Source organism: Ipomoea triloba, chromosome 4 (genome assembly GCF_003576645.1).
Source record: "Ipomoea triloba cultivar NCNSP0323 chromosome 4, ASM357664v1".
Lineage (NCBI taxonomy): Eukaryota > Viridiplantae > Streptophyta > Magnoliopsida > Solanales > Convolvulaceae > Ipomoea > Ipomoea triloba.
Window position 1 is genome coordinate 19,726,401 of NC_044919.1, and position 18,732 is coordinate 19,745,132.

General features: G+C 35.8%; 1 long non-coding RNA gene across 3 annotated transcripts; it reads left to right on the top strand.

Moving 5' to 3' along the window:
• The first annotated feature begins 627 nt into the window (after positions 1–627).
• LOC116017563 lies at positions 628–15,051 on the top strand. Of its 3 annotated transcripts, none has more exons than XR_004097929.1 (5): positions 628–1,240; positions 2,808–2,885; positions 4,742–5,478; positions 6,496–6,569; positions 14,795–15,051. It is a non-coding gene; the product is annotated as an uncharacterized LOC116017563 (long non-coding RNA). The 3 variants fall into 3 exon arrangements; XR_004097930.1 differs by lacking the exon at positions 14,795–15,051 and adding an exon at positions 12,883–14,778; XR_004097931.1 differs by lacking the exons at positions 4,742–5,478; positions 6,496–6,569; positions 14,795–15,051 and adding an exon at positions 4,429–4,679 and having other exon boundaries at positions 642–1,240.
• The last annotated feature ends 3,681 nt before the right edge of the window (positions 15,052–18,732 follow it).

Here is an 18,732-nt window from a genome sequence, read left to right on the forward strand (position 1 = left end):
AGAAGACAAAAGTATGTCAAAAATTGAAGGGGAAACCAAACTAGCTACCTTATTGGGTCACAATGAATCCAAAAATGAATAATATCTCAAAAGGAATTTATAAGTTAATAATATGCTAAATACACCTTTAAAACATGCTTTTCTAAATGCATAAGTATAACTATAAAATAATTATAAATATGCAAAGCATGATAGGATTATGCATATTAATATATTATTAACCTATATATTCAAAATAAAATGCAATACTTCAAGCAATTTATTATATATCGCAATACCGCAATATTAAATTAAAATTCAAAGAACAAATTATCATTTGTCTAAAGATGAATAATAATTTAATAATGAATTACGGGAATAAACTGAATAATTAAGCTTGAAAGAACCCAAATATGATGATGGAAAATATTTAAGCAAGCCTAAGAACCAGAGAAGGCCCATTTATTATTATAAGTGAGCTAATTATTTAAAGCAAATCCATATGCCTTAAATAACCAAATAAGCCCAATTATAATAACAAATTTTTTTTAAAGTAACTAGGCCTGGCCGAAAAAGGGCCAAACCTAGCCCAACTTTATTATTCCATTACATCAGTTCCTTAATCATTCAATTGACCCGAAACCAAAAACCTAGCTACACAACATAATCCATCCGCAGCCAGTGAGAGAGTATTACCGGAAAAACAGAGAGACGCGGAGAGAGGTCGCCGGCCAGAGCCCGCCGTTTGCGCCACCGCCATCGTTGACGCACCGGCATCCCTCAGCCGCCGCCGCCACCATTCACCGCACGCGGTTCCGTCCACAGTCCAACGGCAAACGACCAAAACCAGAGAGAGAGACGATGATTGCCACCGACGCTCCGCCGACCGCGACTTCAAATTGCGTCGTCGCCACCTAGAAACCACCGGACCTGAGACAGCCGCCGTTCGCCCCTGTTCGCGACACCAACCGTCGTCCGCCGACCGCGATGCGAATAACAGGAAACTGAGCGCCAATCAAGCAAAAGACAGAGAGAGACAGGCAGCGGCGAGCGTAGACCGGGAATCCAGCCTCGTCGATCACCGGAAAAGGAGCAGCGGTGAGGATGCCATTGCCAAGAATCCTGTTTCGCCGCCGCCCGCCGCCGTCTTTCTGGTCACAACGCCAGCGCCAATCGTCCAACGGTGAATGTCTCCAACACCCACTTTCCCATCTCCGGCGAACAAATCCGGCAACTCTCCAGCGAAAGTAGATTACAGCAGGTTTTTTTTTTTTTTTTNTTTTTTTTTTTTTTTTTTTTTTTTTTTTTTTTTTTTTTATTTCGAAATTATTCATTTATATTTCGAAAAACAATTGTTACTCGAAAAAATAACAATTATATATATACATATATGAAACTGGATATATATGTGGATAGATACTGGAACAGTGATATACAAACAGCATACATACCGCAAAGCAAGCATAAAAATATATACTACATATTATACTAAACAAATATGTACCTATCATGTAATTTTAAACAACTAGGCAGAGATTAAACATGCTCTAATACCAAATGTTAGAATAAAATATACAATCATAATAATACTGTAATGATTTAACCTGATAGCGGAAGCCATAGGATCGAGCATCTCCAGCCATAGTTGTTCCATTGCTTGAAATTTAGGTTAAGATGTTTTGTCTACCACTTATCTCCTAGGAAACTAGATGGTGTAGTATATGACCTTAACCAGGAGCAGTGGGAAGACCATGCATATATATAGCCTACATGCCATCATTATAGGCTAAGTAACGGTTTCCGTTACTTCTGTTTCAAACCACAATAACATAATGATCATAAATGGTCTATTAAACTTGCACCACTAAATAGTGCCATAATGGAAAATGTTACAGGGCGACCTGATTTCCGAGTCTTAGAGTGCTTTCATTCCTAATAGACTTATAACTGATAATATCTTGGTAGCGGCAGAGGTAGGGCATTTTTTGAATAGGAAGTAGTGTGGTGTAGTAGGGTGGGGGTTCTAAAGTTAGACATGGCGAAAGCTTATGGTCGAATGGAGTGGGCTTTTCTGCGAAGTATGTTGTTGGCATTGGGTTTTGCTGATAAATGTGGGTTGAATTAATCATGCTCTGTGTCACTATAGTCTCTTACAGCTTCATGGTTAATGGGGTTCGTAGTGATAAGGTAGTCCCAACTCGTGGTTTGCGGCTGTGATACCCCGGATTTAATTCAAGCCTTGAACACCGGTAATTGTTTCTACCGTGTAATTAATTTTATTTAATTGGGCTCCGTTCCTCTAATAAAGATATATTTCTTATTCTAGTTCATTTATTTAATCAAAGGGCCCAATTCCCTTGATTTAATTTTATAAGGGATTTTCTCATTTAGACCTCTTATTCCTCATAAGTAAATTAAATATTTATTGGCTCAATCTTTGGAAGACCATGTTCTATGTTCATTAAATTAATAATTGAGTTGGATAGCTCATTCTTAATTAATAAGCCCATTCTTTATCCTAACACCCTAATATGATACATATATTATGTATGTAATGATTTTTCGAAGGTCATACAAAAGCCTTGTAATAATAATCCCTAGCTCTTTTCTTCTCTTGCAAAAGAATTCTCCCTACTTCTCCATCTCTAAAGAACCCTAAGCATACACTACCCTTCATCTTATCAAGACTTCAAGAAAGGTTGCTCTTTTAGGAACCATAGCACTTAGGTAAATATTTCTCCTTAGGTAGATTGCATTTATTATCATGATTTCATAGTCTTTTGTAAGTTCTCATTATACTCTTTTGGGGATTTCTCTTGGGGAAGAAGGTGATCAAGAAGGTGGTGGTGGCTTGTGAGGTTGAGCTTAGAGTTGGTGATTGCTTGGTTTGATTAGAGCTTCAAGAGGTAATCTTCCATGTTACACTAAACCTATTTTCACTCATGAATCTATGAATATTAGTTGGTGTTTGGAATCCTGTGAATTTCTTGGGGTTTTAGCCTTTGTTTTGATGATCTGTGAATCTATATTGTGGATTATTGGACTTGTGTTCATTATCCTTTCATTGTGATGAGTATGAGTATTCATTGTTATGGATTCCATGTATTATTTGACCTCTGTGATGTGTAATCTGAGTAATCTAAGTATATTTCGTATTCTGGATTAGTCTATTGTGTATTCTATTCTGGCCTGGGAGTGGTTTGGAGTTGCACTTGCGATAAGGTTAGGCGGTATAATGTGTCCCGCTAAGTGGTCCGCAAGAACAACGGAGGAAGGGTGTGGCGGAAGGTGGTGCACCGCTGGGCGGCCCCGTCCCTTCATGCGGAGAAGGACGGCGGACCGGCGTGTTCCGCTGGAAGGCACCGTTGGTGGAGGCGGTGGAGTGTGGTGGTACAGGGCGTTCCGCCAGGGTGTTCCGCTAGTTGTTCTTAGTTCTGTTTCCAGTAGCTGTTTTGTTGATCTGTTGGCTTGTTGATTCATCTCTAATTCTGGAACATGTCTTGAATATGTTGTTGAGTATTTCACCTTGGTTATTGAGTATTTATTCATGTCTTTTGGTTCATTATCTTGATTCGTGGAGTTAGTATTGTTGTGTTATTCCTTGGCTATTGTCTGAGCATATTCTGTGTTCGTTTCCTGAGTTGAGATTTATTGGTGAAGTAATTCTTTGGGGAGTGAATCTGCGTTGGTATGTGGAGACTTTGAGTCTTTTGAGTATCTCTTGGCTTCTTGAGGGAGAACTAACTGTGGGTTTTGCGCCTTTGTGGTAATACTAATTGTGGGCTTTGTGCCTCTATGGTAATACTAATTGTGGGCTTTGCGCCTCTGTGGTAATACTAACTGTGGGCTTTGCGCCTCTGTGGTAATACTAACTGTGGGCTTTGCGCCTCTGTGGAACTAATTGTGGGCTTTGCGCCTCTATGGTCGGGCTTTGCGCCTCTGTGGTAAAGGGCATCATATGCCTCTATGGTTGGGCTTTATGCCTCTGTGTCCTAACTTTGGGTTGGTGGTTGGTATGAGGGATGGTATTGTGGTTTGGAGGTTGTGGTATGAGGGATGGCATTGTGGTTTGGAGGTTGTGGTATGAGGGATGGCATTGTGGTTTGGAGGTTGTGGTTTGGTTCTTATCCTTTGTATTGTGGTTTGATTAGTTTCTTTGTGGTTATTCGATTGAACTTGTGATTCAGCTGGTATCTCGTTATAGAGTTGTTATCTTATGCATTCGTGTTGGATATTGGTTTCATTCTGAAGAGTCTTTGGTTTGTGATTTATTCAGCTTGTTATTGTTGAGTCTTCTGATTTAAATAAAGAACAGTTCGTTGGTGCGTATATTCTATACGTGTGTGTAGACCTATTTACAAATCATATTATACTATGTATTTTCTCACGAGTGTGAGTGGTTGATTGATTAGCATTCTTTTGCTAATGTTTTCCTAAATTGTTTTCCAGGTATGGAGTAGTCTGAGCCGAGAGCGCGATAGAGATAAATCTCCTATGTGCTATGCTTAGACTAGTGGTTGTTTTAGACATTTGGGCCTGTGTGCCTTAGTTATGGATTCTGTATTGACTATTACAGTTGTCTTTACTTTTGGATTAGTTTTATGGATTTTAGCTTGTGCATCTAGAGTTGGATTTTCTAGATGTGGCACGAGACCCATTAAGTTTTTAATGCTTCCGCTTTGTTATGATGTTAGTCCTGAGATTGCTAGCTTTTATGTTAAGTTTATACCTATCTCAGCATGAAAAAGTTGCAATGTCACAGTGGCAGGGTGACCCTCTCATATCTGTTCATTATCTGTGCGGAGAGTCTATCATTGTTACTCCAGAAGGCTCGGATGAAGGCTCCATACATGGTTGCAGGGTAACATGGGGTGCTCCACAAATTTCACGCCTGTTTTTCGTGGATGATAGCCTCCTGTTCTTTAACGCTAATGCCCAAGAGACAGGGGTGGTAAAACATTGGGTATGTCTGGGCAGGCCGTGAATTATCACAAGTCTAGTGTTTGTTTCAACAGGAACACTTCCGAGGATGACAGGCATATGGTGGCTCAGGAGTTGGGTGTTGTCCAGGCGCCTAACATTGGGAAATATCTAGGGCTGCCAGCTTTCGTCGGTAGAAATAAGAGGGTTGCCTTTTCATACATTGAGGATAAGATCAAGCAGTGGATCTATTCATGGAATAAGAGATTGTTAACGCAGGCTGGCAAGGAAATCTTGTTGAAGAGTGTGGCCCAAGCAATGCCCACTTTCCCAATGGGTGTTTTTTTGCTCCCTCGGTCTGTTTGTCTGTCGATTGAGAGAACCATGAATAAATACTGGCGGGGTACTGGATCTGAGAGAGGGATCCATTGGAAGGCATGTGATCGTTTGTGTGTGCCTAAAAAGTTTGTGGGCTAGGTTTCAAGGACCTACGTGCATTCAACCTGCAATGTTGGGCAAACAGGCCTGGCGGTTCTTAATAATGCCTAATTCCCTTGTGACTAGAGTGTACAAAGCCAGGTACTTTCCCAAGTCCTCGTTTCTTGATGCTTCTGTGGGGAGTTGCTGTAACACCCCGATAATTTAAATAATAAATTATTATTGAGAATAAAATTCATTTTTTATATTCCAAGTATTTTAACCCAAAAACTTTCATAAACAAATTATTATTGTTTCAAAGTTCAAATAAATTATTTTATACCTTATAATTTTAGTATCCAAAATCATTTAAAATAAACTCCTATTTCAATAAGCTTTTAAGATAAAATTTTATATGTAATTTAATTTCCTATGGAAAACTTTCGTTAGTATGAATAAATATTTTAAACTCTTTATTTTTAAATGATTTGGTACGAGATATTTATATATTTATTTATGGTTTTAAATCCCTATTTAAGTGATAAATTTATTTATTAAAATTTTGGCCTAAAAGTTTATCTGAGACGAACCTGTGATCCTCATATTATTGTTTTGAACCAATGTTTGAACCCAAACTAAATCTAAACCCAGATGATTTTATTTCTTAAGCCTAATTAGCCCAGTGATAATGGGTGAAGAGTATTGATAGTTAGATGATAGGTATGGTGAAGTGATAATTATTATGAGTCTTAATTAATTAAGGATTATGAATTAATGAAGTTTGATTATGATAATGATGAGGTTAATAATTAGGATGTGATAATTTTATAATGATGACTAGTAATGGTTTGATGATGACTAAGTTTTAATTATGGATTAATAATGGTTGTTGGTCTAATGATGAAGGTTATGGACTATGGATAGAACTAATGATTTAAATAAAAGTTATTAAAGTTAGTAATGATTTTTGGATAGTTATGGGGTATTATTAGAGGTACGAGGATTATCGTTGATGTGGAGAATGGTGTTAGAATTCTTGTTAATAGAAGACGAAGAGGATTGGACTAATGGAGCATTGATGGGTTAAGATAATGGTTGTGAGAATATGATGAAGTGGATTAGTATAGCTATTAATATTAATTTTAATAGTTAATGACTAAAGGTTGTATTGATTCTCAGGTTCCCGTTAAAGTGGCTTGCTTAGGATATAAGCCTGGGATTGGGTGGTTGCTTTTGAGAGATTTAGCTTCGAGGTAAGTTTCTATGTCCGTCAAAACTACTTTGCCCTATCAAATGTGCTATTTATCTTATTTGTGTCCCTAAATTATTTTAAGAATGCTATTTGGTTTAAAGTATGATAAATAGCAAATTATGGTTATTTTTGGTGTTGAATCGTGATTTTCAAATCTATTATAATTGAGATTCTTTTGAGTATTGTAAAAATCTATAATTTTTTGATATGTATTTATATTGCTATAGAGTTCGGTGAAACTCCTACTTTGAGAAATTGTGGTTTGAAAACTTAAGTATATGGAATTGAGTGAAGCTATATTTATTTTAGAGGGTATAAATTTATATTTACTTTTCTTGGAGGGTAAACATGATTTTGAATATAAATATAAAACATATATATTTATATTCGAGGATAAATACTATTTTGATATAAACCTTATTTTGAAAAATACATATATATTACTTGAACCTTGTGTTGAATCGAAAGCTATATTTGAATAGCGTGTGGGCAGTGGAAATACCTATGAAATCTTATTTTGAAAGATTATTACCATCTTGGAGGAACTATATATAAATATACTTATTTTTGGAGGTTTATCTCTTTCTGTGTGGATTATGATGTGAATTGCAATGTGGGCTATGGGTTAGTATTTGAGGAGTAACCTGGTAGAAAAATCCTGGGTTGCTAGGACTAGTAACTAGCCGTTGGGCTTGGAATCCCAATTAGGGGTGTGCACATTTAAGATTCTAGTTCTGTTTCCATTGATATTGAGAGTGATTGATATTGTGAGAAGTGAGGTTCCGCTGGTAGGCGGTGGTGGCGGTTGTGGGGGAAGCACCGTTCACTAGGGCTTCGTTGCGGTGGAGTTCCTGCCTTGCTAGGCCCATTGTTACCTCGACACTTGTAATATGACTTTTTTTTTTGGAGAGAAAATAGAATGTATTGATGGAAGTTCATAATCTCCAAAGTAACATAGTAGAAGTTGACATAAAAGCTTATTAAACACCACTGAAATACTACCACAACTGTAAAAATACTAACACAAACAAAGGTGTAACAAAATTTTCAATCTAGCATTAGCCTTGGGCAAAAGAACAACATTGTGTTTAGATGATTCCGATCTTGTTTGCAACATCCAATGCATCAAAGTCTGGAGTCAACCAAACGTATGCCTTCTTGGTACCATCAGGCCGGATCAAAGTGTTGACTTTCTTTGTCTGAATGTCATACATTTTCTTAACTGCATCCTTAATATGACTCTTCGATTATGATTTGAGATGATTGGGATACCTCCACTTATGTATTGTTTTACTATATTGATATTTGAGAATGACTTGAGAAAATCTGTATCTCGAAGTGATTATATGATGAGCTATGCATATGATTTATTGGTTCCTCCATATCTATATTTTATTTTATTCTGAAAGTGTTTATGGACAAATATGAAATTGTATTCCTCCTTATTCATGATAATTTGAGAGTGAGTGGTGATGGTTTATAAAATTACTATATGGCTCAAACATATTTAATAGTATACTTGAGAAAGTTATATCTTGCTTATCTTTGGTGTGAGTTAAATCTTTTGAGAATTACTACCTATGATGGAAAATCCTTTTGGAAACACTCTTTTTAAGTATCAAATCTATTTATAAAGTATATCCATTGTTCAAACTTGTAACCCCTCACCTATTCCAGTAAGATTAATGTTCGAAAAATATTTCTTTAGGCTATAACATTCATGAGATGATCTCCCGATGCCTCAAAAGAATTATTATAAGTAAGGACAATTAGTAATAAGCTGCGATCGTACGTCCCGGTCACGAACCGTAAAAATTTTAGGAACTAGTATTCAGACCCGTTTGTCCTAGGAAATGGATTTTTAGACACCATACTATTATTCTGGAATTTCCTATTTAATTAGATTAGCCCATAGCAGCAAAAATTTATTTGTGATCGTACATCGCGAAATTTCGCGGTGTATCGAACCTAGCCCAATTTTGAGTTTTAGACTGGAATAAATTTTTGGGTTCGAAAATTATTTGAATTAAATTAGTTTCTACCGAGAATTCATCTGATTTAATCCCAATCAGTCTAAGTTAAGATATTTTTAAGATCAAACCATAAAGAGGTGACACTTGTCACCATTATTTACCATGTGTTGGGAGGAGACTAGTCAACTAAGTGGGTAAATATAAGCATTTTTTCCCCTTTTCCCTTCACTTGGCCGAAATAGAGAGAGGGAGAGTAAGGTGGGATTTTCATCTTCTTCTTCAAAGCTTCAACACTCCATAGCCAAGATTTCTACACAAGTCTCCAAAATATTCGGTAAAACTCCAATTTTATTCGGTAGATAGCTTTATTTTTCATCCTAGAACATGAATCTAAGTTAAGATTTCTTAAAATCATGTGTTATGTTGTTGATGGAATTCTAGGGTTTTAAGGTGAAATTGGGGAAAATCAACTACAAGGATCTTTTACGGAATTAGAAACCCGGTTGAGGTAAGGAATCCCTTTAATTGGTTGAGGTTGTTTGAAACTAGATAATTGATAGCTTGGTTGAAATATGATGAGTTCTAGGTAGAATTTTTGTGTACATGATGAATGTATATATATGTAATTGTATTTTTCATAAGGCATATGTACAAAATGTTGTGTTGGTATGAGGTAGTTGTTAATATGCCTAAATAATTAAGTTAAGCATACTAGGTATATTATACTAAGTATGTACATATTTGTGTGTATGTACGTGTAGTGTAATATATATATATTAATATGTATTGTGTACATACTTGTGTATATGTACGTGTGGTGTAATATATATATATTAATATGTATTGTGTACATAGTTAAGTGTATGTACGTGTAGTATAGTATATATATATATATATATATATATATATATATATATATATATATGCGTATTATATATATATATATATATATATATATATATATATATATATATATATATATATATATATATATATATATATATATACGTGTGAGGTGTGTGTATTTAAAACATATGTAGGTGTACATATATGGGTATGTATGTATTAATTAAAATGTTGTATTATGAATATATACATGGTAAAATGTCACATTTTGTGTATAGTATATGGTATGTATAACCCATGATTATATATGTGGTTAGTGAGAAGAATAATACTATGTAGCTAGGCATATGTGTTATGTAGGAAGTGTTACATATGTGTGAACTTATAAATAGTATAAGAAGTAGAAGTATGTGCTTGTAAAGAATAAATATATTTTACGTGTTATGCCTATGTTAAGGTTGGGAAGTGTATATGTTATATGCATTGAGATGTATGTGTCAAATATGAGACTTATGTGAAAGATGTGGAGTTCAAAGTGTAGAGTAGTTACACTTGAATTATTTTTGTGAAAGGTTGTTAGTGAATTATCGAAGTGTTTTGCAAAAGAAAAGGAGAATTTTGAATTGGGTTAAAAGGAGAATTAATTTCCGAGTATTGGAATTGACCCAAGTGTGTCCAAAATATTTTCAATGCAAGAAAAGGGAAAGAGTAGAAAAATGTTTTCAAACCTTAGTTCTAGTAAAAGTGGTGAAGGATCTTGTTAACCACGGAATAAAGATGAGCTTAAAGTGCCTATTCCGCATGGTAATTATGTGTATGATCAATCATACTGTGGGCGAAGTCTATTCGCCGAGTACTATATCACCCGGAAGGAAAAGGGTACTCCTACGGGGGTGTGCACACTTAAGTATAGTCACTCTATGTTCGGGTAGGTGTCGTTCTTATGAACCTAGTGAGGCTAGCTAGGAATCATTCCAACGCTCCTATAAGTCCAGGGGATCAGTATTAGACCAGGCGATGACCACTGAACCCGAGTTCAACGATCCAAGTGGTCAAAAGTGGAGAAAGGACTCCAAAGGCCTCACACTTTCTATCTAGGACTAAGTGGAATTTTGAAATGTGAATGTAGTTACGCCGTAGCTACGGGGAAGAGAGATGTGACAAGTATTTAAGTACCCAAAGGTTGTGGGTGATCTCTCTCTTTGAAAAGTGAAAAGTGATGAGAATCTCATTATGAGGGAAATGTTTTTCTACTAAAGTGATTACAAGCAAGATGTGTGATTTATGTTTTCTATTACTTACTAGTATGCTTAATTGTTTAACGATATATTATTGGGTATGAAAATGATTACCAAATGACCTTGTCAAGAGGGGAAATGATATGACACGTTATTGAATTTTGCTCATAATGTATGCAAGTTGCTATTTATAACTGTTGTAGGTAGAATCTTTGCAGATGAGTAAGGTATAGGGTTTTCTATGTCACAACTTTTACAAACCTTTATTTAGTTTTGAATGACCCATGGATATCCTTACTTAGCCGTCGTGCTAACTACACTTCACTGTGTTCCTAACAGATGCAGTCTAGTGTCAGTTCCTGTAGCCCGGTGAACTCCGAAAGTTCACCGGAGTATGTTTGTGGAGGCATGGATTATGACAAGTACATACAGATGATGGAGGGAGAAGACCCATACGCACCTGGTTATGCTCCCGAGGCTCCCACCAACCCAGATACTCCTATGGCTCCTTCGGCCCCTTTTGTCTCTTGCCCGGTTATGGACGAGGTCCAGGCTGCTTATGGCTTTTACCCCATAGAGCCGTTAGATGGTAGCGATCCCCTGGAGTTCATTGTGCACTACCCCTACCCTTGGGACCCTAGTCTTCGGGATGTTTGGGAGGAGTGGTCGATGTTCATAACCACTTCTTGGTTTTTGGACCACATTACCTGGTATGAGGGGGAGTGGCACCTGGTCTGGGGAGAGTTCACCGGCCCCGTGTACCGCATGCTCGACTAGACGTCGGATCCTTGGGAGTCTTTGGGAAATTTTTTGGTGTACATATATTTTTTGTAGCCTTAGTGATGGCTAGGCATGACTAGTTGCGTCTAGGTTGAACCTTGTTTGTATTTTAGCCCGAGGGGCAATCTTATGTATGTATCGTTGCAAGAATATATATTTTGCTCAATGAAGCTTTACTAGTTGATATGTATAAAAGTGCTTAAGTATTTGTTGGGTGATGGTTGTGGTTAGAAGAATTCCCTTAGCCTGTGCACTTAGAGTGAGGTTTATCGCGGAATGATAGAACTCTCTCTCTAGGTGTGGCGGTAATGCCTCGGATGTACGGGAAGGTAGGTCCGGGGTGTTACAAAACTATAAATGTATTATTTTACGGGGCGGAGGTAGAGCTTACTTAGCATTTTATGCTAATCATATGTTTGCATTTTTCCAAACCTTGTTCCTTTCAGGAATTGATATAAGTGACTCATTTTAAGAGCGCGACATAGAGCTAGTGGCATTTGGAGTTGTCTCTTGGTTTAAATGGTTTAGTTTAGAATCTGGATTTTTGTATTATAGTTGATTTGTAATCCGGTTAGTGAATTGTTGTAATATGGATTGTAGTTAGAAAGCTTTGTAGCCTGTGTGTTCGGGTTTAGTGATTTGGCCCGAGCGTGGCGTGACACCCCATTGGTTTAGAGTTTAAATTTGCTTCCGCATTTATTTTCAATATGGTTAGTATGAAAGAATTGTTTATTTATGTTTAATCTTGTATTAGAAATTGGGGGTGTTACAGTTGCCCCAGCTATTGTAGGAGAAGTATTATGGCTGCTCATGAGCTTGTATGTGGTGGTGTAACTGTAAGGCGGAGGATAGGTGATGGGAAATCAACTTTGATTTGGGGTCATCCTTGGCTTCCAGATGATTCAGGCCCAATGGTCTTTTCGCCCATGCCAGCTCAGTTGAGAGGCTCTCTTGTCTCTGGTTTAATTGATGAAGGGACTAATTCGTGGGATCACTCTATTTTGCCAGATATTTTTATCCTAGCTGATGTGAATCGTATTTTGAGGGTCCTTATTTCCTCGGGCTATGAGGACTCATGGTATTGGGACGTTGATCCTAAAGGTTGTTACTCGGTCAGGAGTGGTTATAGAAGAATTATAGGGGACTATGTTAGTCCCCCAAACAATTTTGATCGATGGGTTTCTTTGTGGAAGATTAAAGTCCCCCTCTAAATGGAAGACCTTCCTATGGAGAGCCCTTAATGATATTCTCCCTTTAACTACAAACTTGCTTTTAAAGAGGGTAGAGGTGGATCCTGCATGCTCAATGTGTGGCCTAGTTCATGAGGATACTATGCATGCACTCGTTTTGTGTGACATTTCTCAACGTGTTTGGCATGAATCACATTTGCCTATCTCTAGCATTGTAGGCAACACATTTATTTTATGGACCACAAGTATGTTATGTTCTTTGTCTGAAGATAATCTTTTCTTGGCAGTAGCTTTGCTTTATCATTTATGGCGTGCACGCAACAATGCTGTGTGGGAGGGCTTCCTACCGCCGCCAAAAAGACTTGTGGAATCTACGACACACTCTTTGCATGCTTGGAGGGCAGCAAATCTTGGACACCAGCATCTTGGGCAGTCAGTTGTGGCGACTGGCGTGGACTTGCATGCGCATACGACAGCAGTACGTCTCAGGTGCTTCTTCGACGCATCTTTTTTCGCCAACACTCTCAAACTTCGTTCGGGGCGGTGTTAGTGTCGCCGAATGGTGGCTTCGTCGCTGCTTGTGGAGGGCCTCTAATCGATTGTTTCTCTCATTTCATGGCGGAGGCCGTGGCGTGTACGAAAGTGTTGTCCTAGCTTAGGGACAGGGCTGTGGATTCTGTTGATTTATGCACGGTTTGTTCACAGCTTATGAGTGGCTTATGATGATGATAATAGTAATAGTAATAGTAATAGTAATAGTAATAGTAATAGTAATAGTAATAGTAATAATGGTATTATTAGTGTAAATAAAGATTTTGATTAATTTACAAATTTTTTTATCAAAGATGCTAGTAGCTCAATGGTTTGAGTGTGTCCTAATTCTTTAAAGGTTGCAAGTTCAAAACTAATTGTGAGCATATTTTGGTAGATGATGGATTGTTGGCTTCTAGGTAAGATTTATGTCGATCCAAAATTTATTACCCCAAATTAAAATCATTTTACTACGTGATTAAGCGCAATATTTATTTTAATATGATTTTTGAATGATTATGTGATTTATTGAATGGTTTGTAATATTTAAATTGATTATTATGGACTTATGCGATTTGTGGAATTATATAGATTATTATGAAATGTGTGACATGTTTTGGATGTTTATGCATATTATTTCTACGTGTTGTGAATTAGATGGAATTAAGTTTTGAATGGTGAAAAGATGGAAATTATTAGTATATGATTTATGAAAGGGAGAATATTGGTATATGGATATTAAGAATATGAAGGTTTCATAGATCTAAGATATGAAATTGAATAGGTGATTTTTGAGTTGTAAGATGAGAAATTTGAAGGATTTGGTTATATATATATTTTGTCACGGAGGATGGTAATACTTGGAGGTTTTGAACTCTTCTTTTTTTGTTATAATTATTATTGTGAGAGCTGAGTTCTCTCTATTTGGTTTTGGCCACCGGTTCGTGGACTCGTCCGGTTGGTTTGGATTTGGTTTTGGCCACCGGTTCATAGATTCGTCCGGTTGGTTTGGTATTGGTTTGGAAGCTTGAAACTTTCCATTTGGATCTATTCCTCCTTGACACTGTATATAATGACTATTATTGGACATATGAAAAGTTTAACTAATTATTTGAAAAACTAACCTTTGGTGGTTATTGTGACTTTGTGAGAGTTGTGGTTACTCTCAATTGGTGGTTATTTAGAGAGATTGGAATTCACTCTTTGGTGTTTACTTTGAGAGTTTGGAAACTCTCTTTGGTTATTATTATATGAATTGGAAATTATATTTAGTGATTATTTTTTGGTGATTATTTAAGGATTCTAAATCCCTTTGGTGATTGTTACTGGCGGCATTATGAAATGTCTTGAGGAAATGATTACATAAAATATTGAGATACATATTATATTGTGAATCTTGATGAGAGAGTGGTTGTATGATTTTGATTACGGATAGGCAATGCCTTGATCTCCTAGAAATTTTGTGGATATTTTTCTATATACTTTAATGTGTGATTTTCTCAAGTTACATTTTAATTGGTTGAAAATTATTGATATTGATGACAATAAAAATGTTTAAGGGGTTAATGTGGAATTATGTGACTTATGTGTTATGTGCTATGTGCAAATATTTTACGGGGTGGAGTAAGTATTACCCGTTGTTCAATGCTGACTTTGTTTCCCCCTTAGTTATTTTTGCAGGTAACAATTGCTTGACAATTTGGAGCGTTGAGCATGAGATCGACTCATTTTACTAGATTAGATGTACCTTATTTTCTTTTATTTGTTAAAGAATTCTAAAGCTTATTTTGGGTTGATAGTATTCCATTTAATTTCATGCTTTAGAATTGGGGATGTATTTATAGTAGTTTGTTTTAGCCTGTGCGTTTAGATATAAGTGGTATCTAAACGTGGCGGTAGCATCCCTTTTATCTTGGTTTTGTCAACTGAACATGATTTTTAATTAAATAAATTCCTTTTTATCAAACATTTTAGTTTTTGGGAAATGGGGTGTTACAATAAAATCAACAAAAAAAAAACCCCATAAACCCTCATAGACCATCCCCAAACATCCAAACAACCAATCTTCTAAGAACGGCGTGAGGAGCTCGGCTTGCTGCTGCGAAACTCAAACACGACAAGCTTAGACAACGATTCACATCAAATTTGGTATTAGAGCACGATTTGCTCTTGCGCTCCAAGAGTTTACAATTCATCTCAAACATTATTTTAAGTTGAAAAGAACAAAATCTGCCAGAAATTCACAGTTTTACACAGTCTACTTTGAAAATCTGAACAAATAGTTTCGTGTGTCTTATTTATCTAAATGTTTTTCTGTATTTCGTACCCTTGTTTAACTTGAAATGTGATAGGTGGCAAAGATACCTAGTTTAAGGGTCTAATAAGGGGGTGAAATTGTGTTATTTTATATCCTTTTGTGGTTAATTTATGGTGATACGTGCTTTAATGTGCTAGCTCTTGCAAAGCTTTATCATTTAGTGCACTTTAGATGGTTTTCATAGAATTGAACTCAATGAGGAAGCATATGAACTTTACAATGAAGCAACTACACGGATGAAACATGGTGTGAGGAGTCCACACCCAGATCCATTGTAACACCATTGATTTTTGAGCACCTTAAAATTATTATACTAAGTGTTGTATCCTTAAATTGGTCCATTTTAAATTATTCTATCATATTGTTTGACTCCAATTATATTAAAATTATTTTATTACTCTCCTCAAGATTATTCCTAGTTTAGAAATCCTTGGGCTCCAAGTTTGACTTATTATTATTATATTAGAAATCCTTGGGCTCCAAGTTTGACTTATTATTATTATATTAGAAATCCTTGGGCTCCGAGTATGGCTTATTAGTATTATTATTATAATATATTCCTAATCATGTAGGTACACAATTATATATATTCTACCCTAATTATATTTCCCCTCTATAAATATTCTCTATGAGTTAAACCCTAGGTCCATCATATACTCCTCCTCTCCCATATTCTCTCTTGATTCTTTCTCTCTCAAATAAATAAAACCCTAGCCTTCTCCTTGTTCATCATCAATTGAAGAATTAGAGGTCAAGGATCATCAAATTTAAGTGGTTAATTTTAGACTTTCCAGATAAGATTTATGTCTACTTAAAATTTATTTACCCCAAAGTAAAATCATTTTACTAAGTGTTAATGTGCTAATTTTATTATTGAAATTAATTATGTGAAATATTATGTGATTTTTAGTTATTGTGTAATTTGTGTAATTATAATATGTTAGTATGAATCATGTGGATTTACGTATGTTGTGTATATTGATTTGGCATATATGTATTTTTTTTTTAAAAAAAAAAATTCATGTCCCACATACGTGAATTGTGTATATAATAATTATGTGAATTATATTTGCATTAATTTGGACAATGTATCCAGCATTTGCATATGTATATGCGAGTAATTTGTGTATTACGTACAGAGTGCAATAATTAGGTGTGAAATGTTGGTATATTGTATTGGGGTATTAGTATTGGTTGGATGATTAGTATTGCTGGATTACTTATATTTTGATTAAGATATGATAATCAGTACAAAGGTTATTATAGATATAGGTGTAAAGTTATTACTTGAGTATAAAATTTTGATGTAAGATATGAAATTCGAAGGTTATGTTATTTATATATTTTGTCTCGAGAGGATGGTGAAACTTGGAGTTTTTGAACTCTCATTTTTTGTTACTATTATTATTATTGAGAGAGTTGAGTTCTCTCTATTTGGTTTTGGCCACCGGTTCATGGATTCGTCCGGTTGGTTTGGATTTGGTTTTGGCCACCGGTTCGTGGATTCGTCCGGTTGGTTCGGTATTGGTTTGGAAGTTGAAACTTTCCATTTGGATCCATTCCTCCTTGACACTGTATACAATAACTACTATTGGACATATGAAAAGTGTGACTAATTATTTGGAAAATTTACCTTTGGTGGTTATTGTGAGAGTTCAGGATACTCTCTATTTGGAATCTAATTTGGAGAGATTGGAATTCTCTCTTTGGTTATTGTTTTAAGAACTTGGAAGTGATTCTTTTGATTTGGAAATTGTTGGTGGTTACTTGAGGATTTAAAATATCTCTTTGGTAAATATATTATGATTTAAAGAAATTTGAGTACTGATGATGGTATTATGAAATGTCTTGAGGAATTGATTATATGAAAATGTTGAGATATAGGTTATATGGAGAATATTGAGAAAAGAGTGGTTGAATGAATGTGGATTATGGATAGGCAATGCCTTGATCTCCTAGGAATTTTGTTGGTATATTTGTATATACTTTAACGTGTGATTTAATCGAGTTACATTTTAATTGGTTGAAATTTATTGATAATGATGAGAATAAAAATGCTTAAGGGGTTATTGAATGTGTTAATTACATGCTCCTATTTGTTATGTGCTATGTGCAAAACGTTTTACGGGGTGGAGTAAGTCTTACCAGCCGTCGTGCTGACTTTGTTTCCCCCTTAGTTAATTTTGCAGGTGATGATTGCATGATTTGGAGCATGAGAGCGATTTACACCTTCTAGATTAGTATTTGGATTTTTATTTTATTAGATAATCCAGAGGTTGTATTTCAAAGAAATGTATTTTGTTCGTTGTACTAGTATAAATTATGGGTTATTTCTAGTAGTTGTTTTTAGCCTGTGCGTTTAGATATAAGATTTATCTAAACGTGGCGGTAGCATCCCTATTTTCAATCGTTTTGCTTTTGGGCTTCCGCAATTAAAGGTGATTTTTAATTAAATAAATCCTGTTTTAATAAAATATTTTGGTCTGGAAAATGGGGGTGTTACATCCATGCTCGTGGATTGGCTCATGGAACAATTCTAGTAACTTCCACGCCACCAGTCCACAACGTGGGAAGCAAGCATGGGGATTTAGGTGAAAAGTCCACGAGCGATCCACGCTCGTGGACTCATTCGTGGGAAGTTCCTGGGCATGAGTTTTGAAGAGTGCATTAGGAGGGAAGCTATTTAAAAGCCTAGATTTATATTTTTAGAGGTTAGCTGATTTTTAGGAAACATTTCAGATTGTAGAAAGAGAAATTGTAAAATAACACACTTTACTCTTAGATCAAACTTGTAAGTGGAAGATCAACATTGAAGTCAATTGTTTTGGATTTTGATTGTAAATTCTTAGGTAATTCCTAATCTCTAGTTTGATTTGCTTTTCAATTTACTTTCAAATGTTTTTCTTAATTGGTGAAAGTAGGTTAATCTTATTTCAATTCCAAAGCATGAGTAGGTAATTTCTTTTATAGGATTTGAATTGTGAAGTGAGACATAATGCTAGTGTTGTTCTTTAATTCTCATTTGGAGATTGAATTGCATTGATTGGATGAATTATTCTTGTCATTTGTTAGTGGTTTGTATGCTTCTTTGAGGGTGGCCATTTCATAGAATGTTCTGAGGCATCAAGATTAGGCAAGAAATTGCAAGTGTTGATGTAGCTCCAAACAACAATAATTACTTATTTCTAGACCGAAAGGTGTGTGTAGGAGAGATGGTGTAGGCTATGTGTTTGTTACAATGCCCCTTAGCTCTTTGGTTACCTAAAACGTACTCCAGACCTAGGGAGAT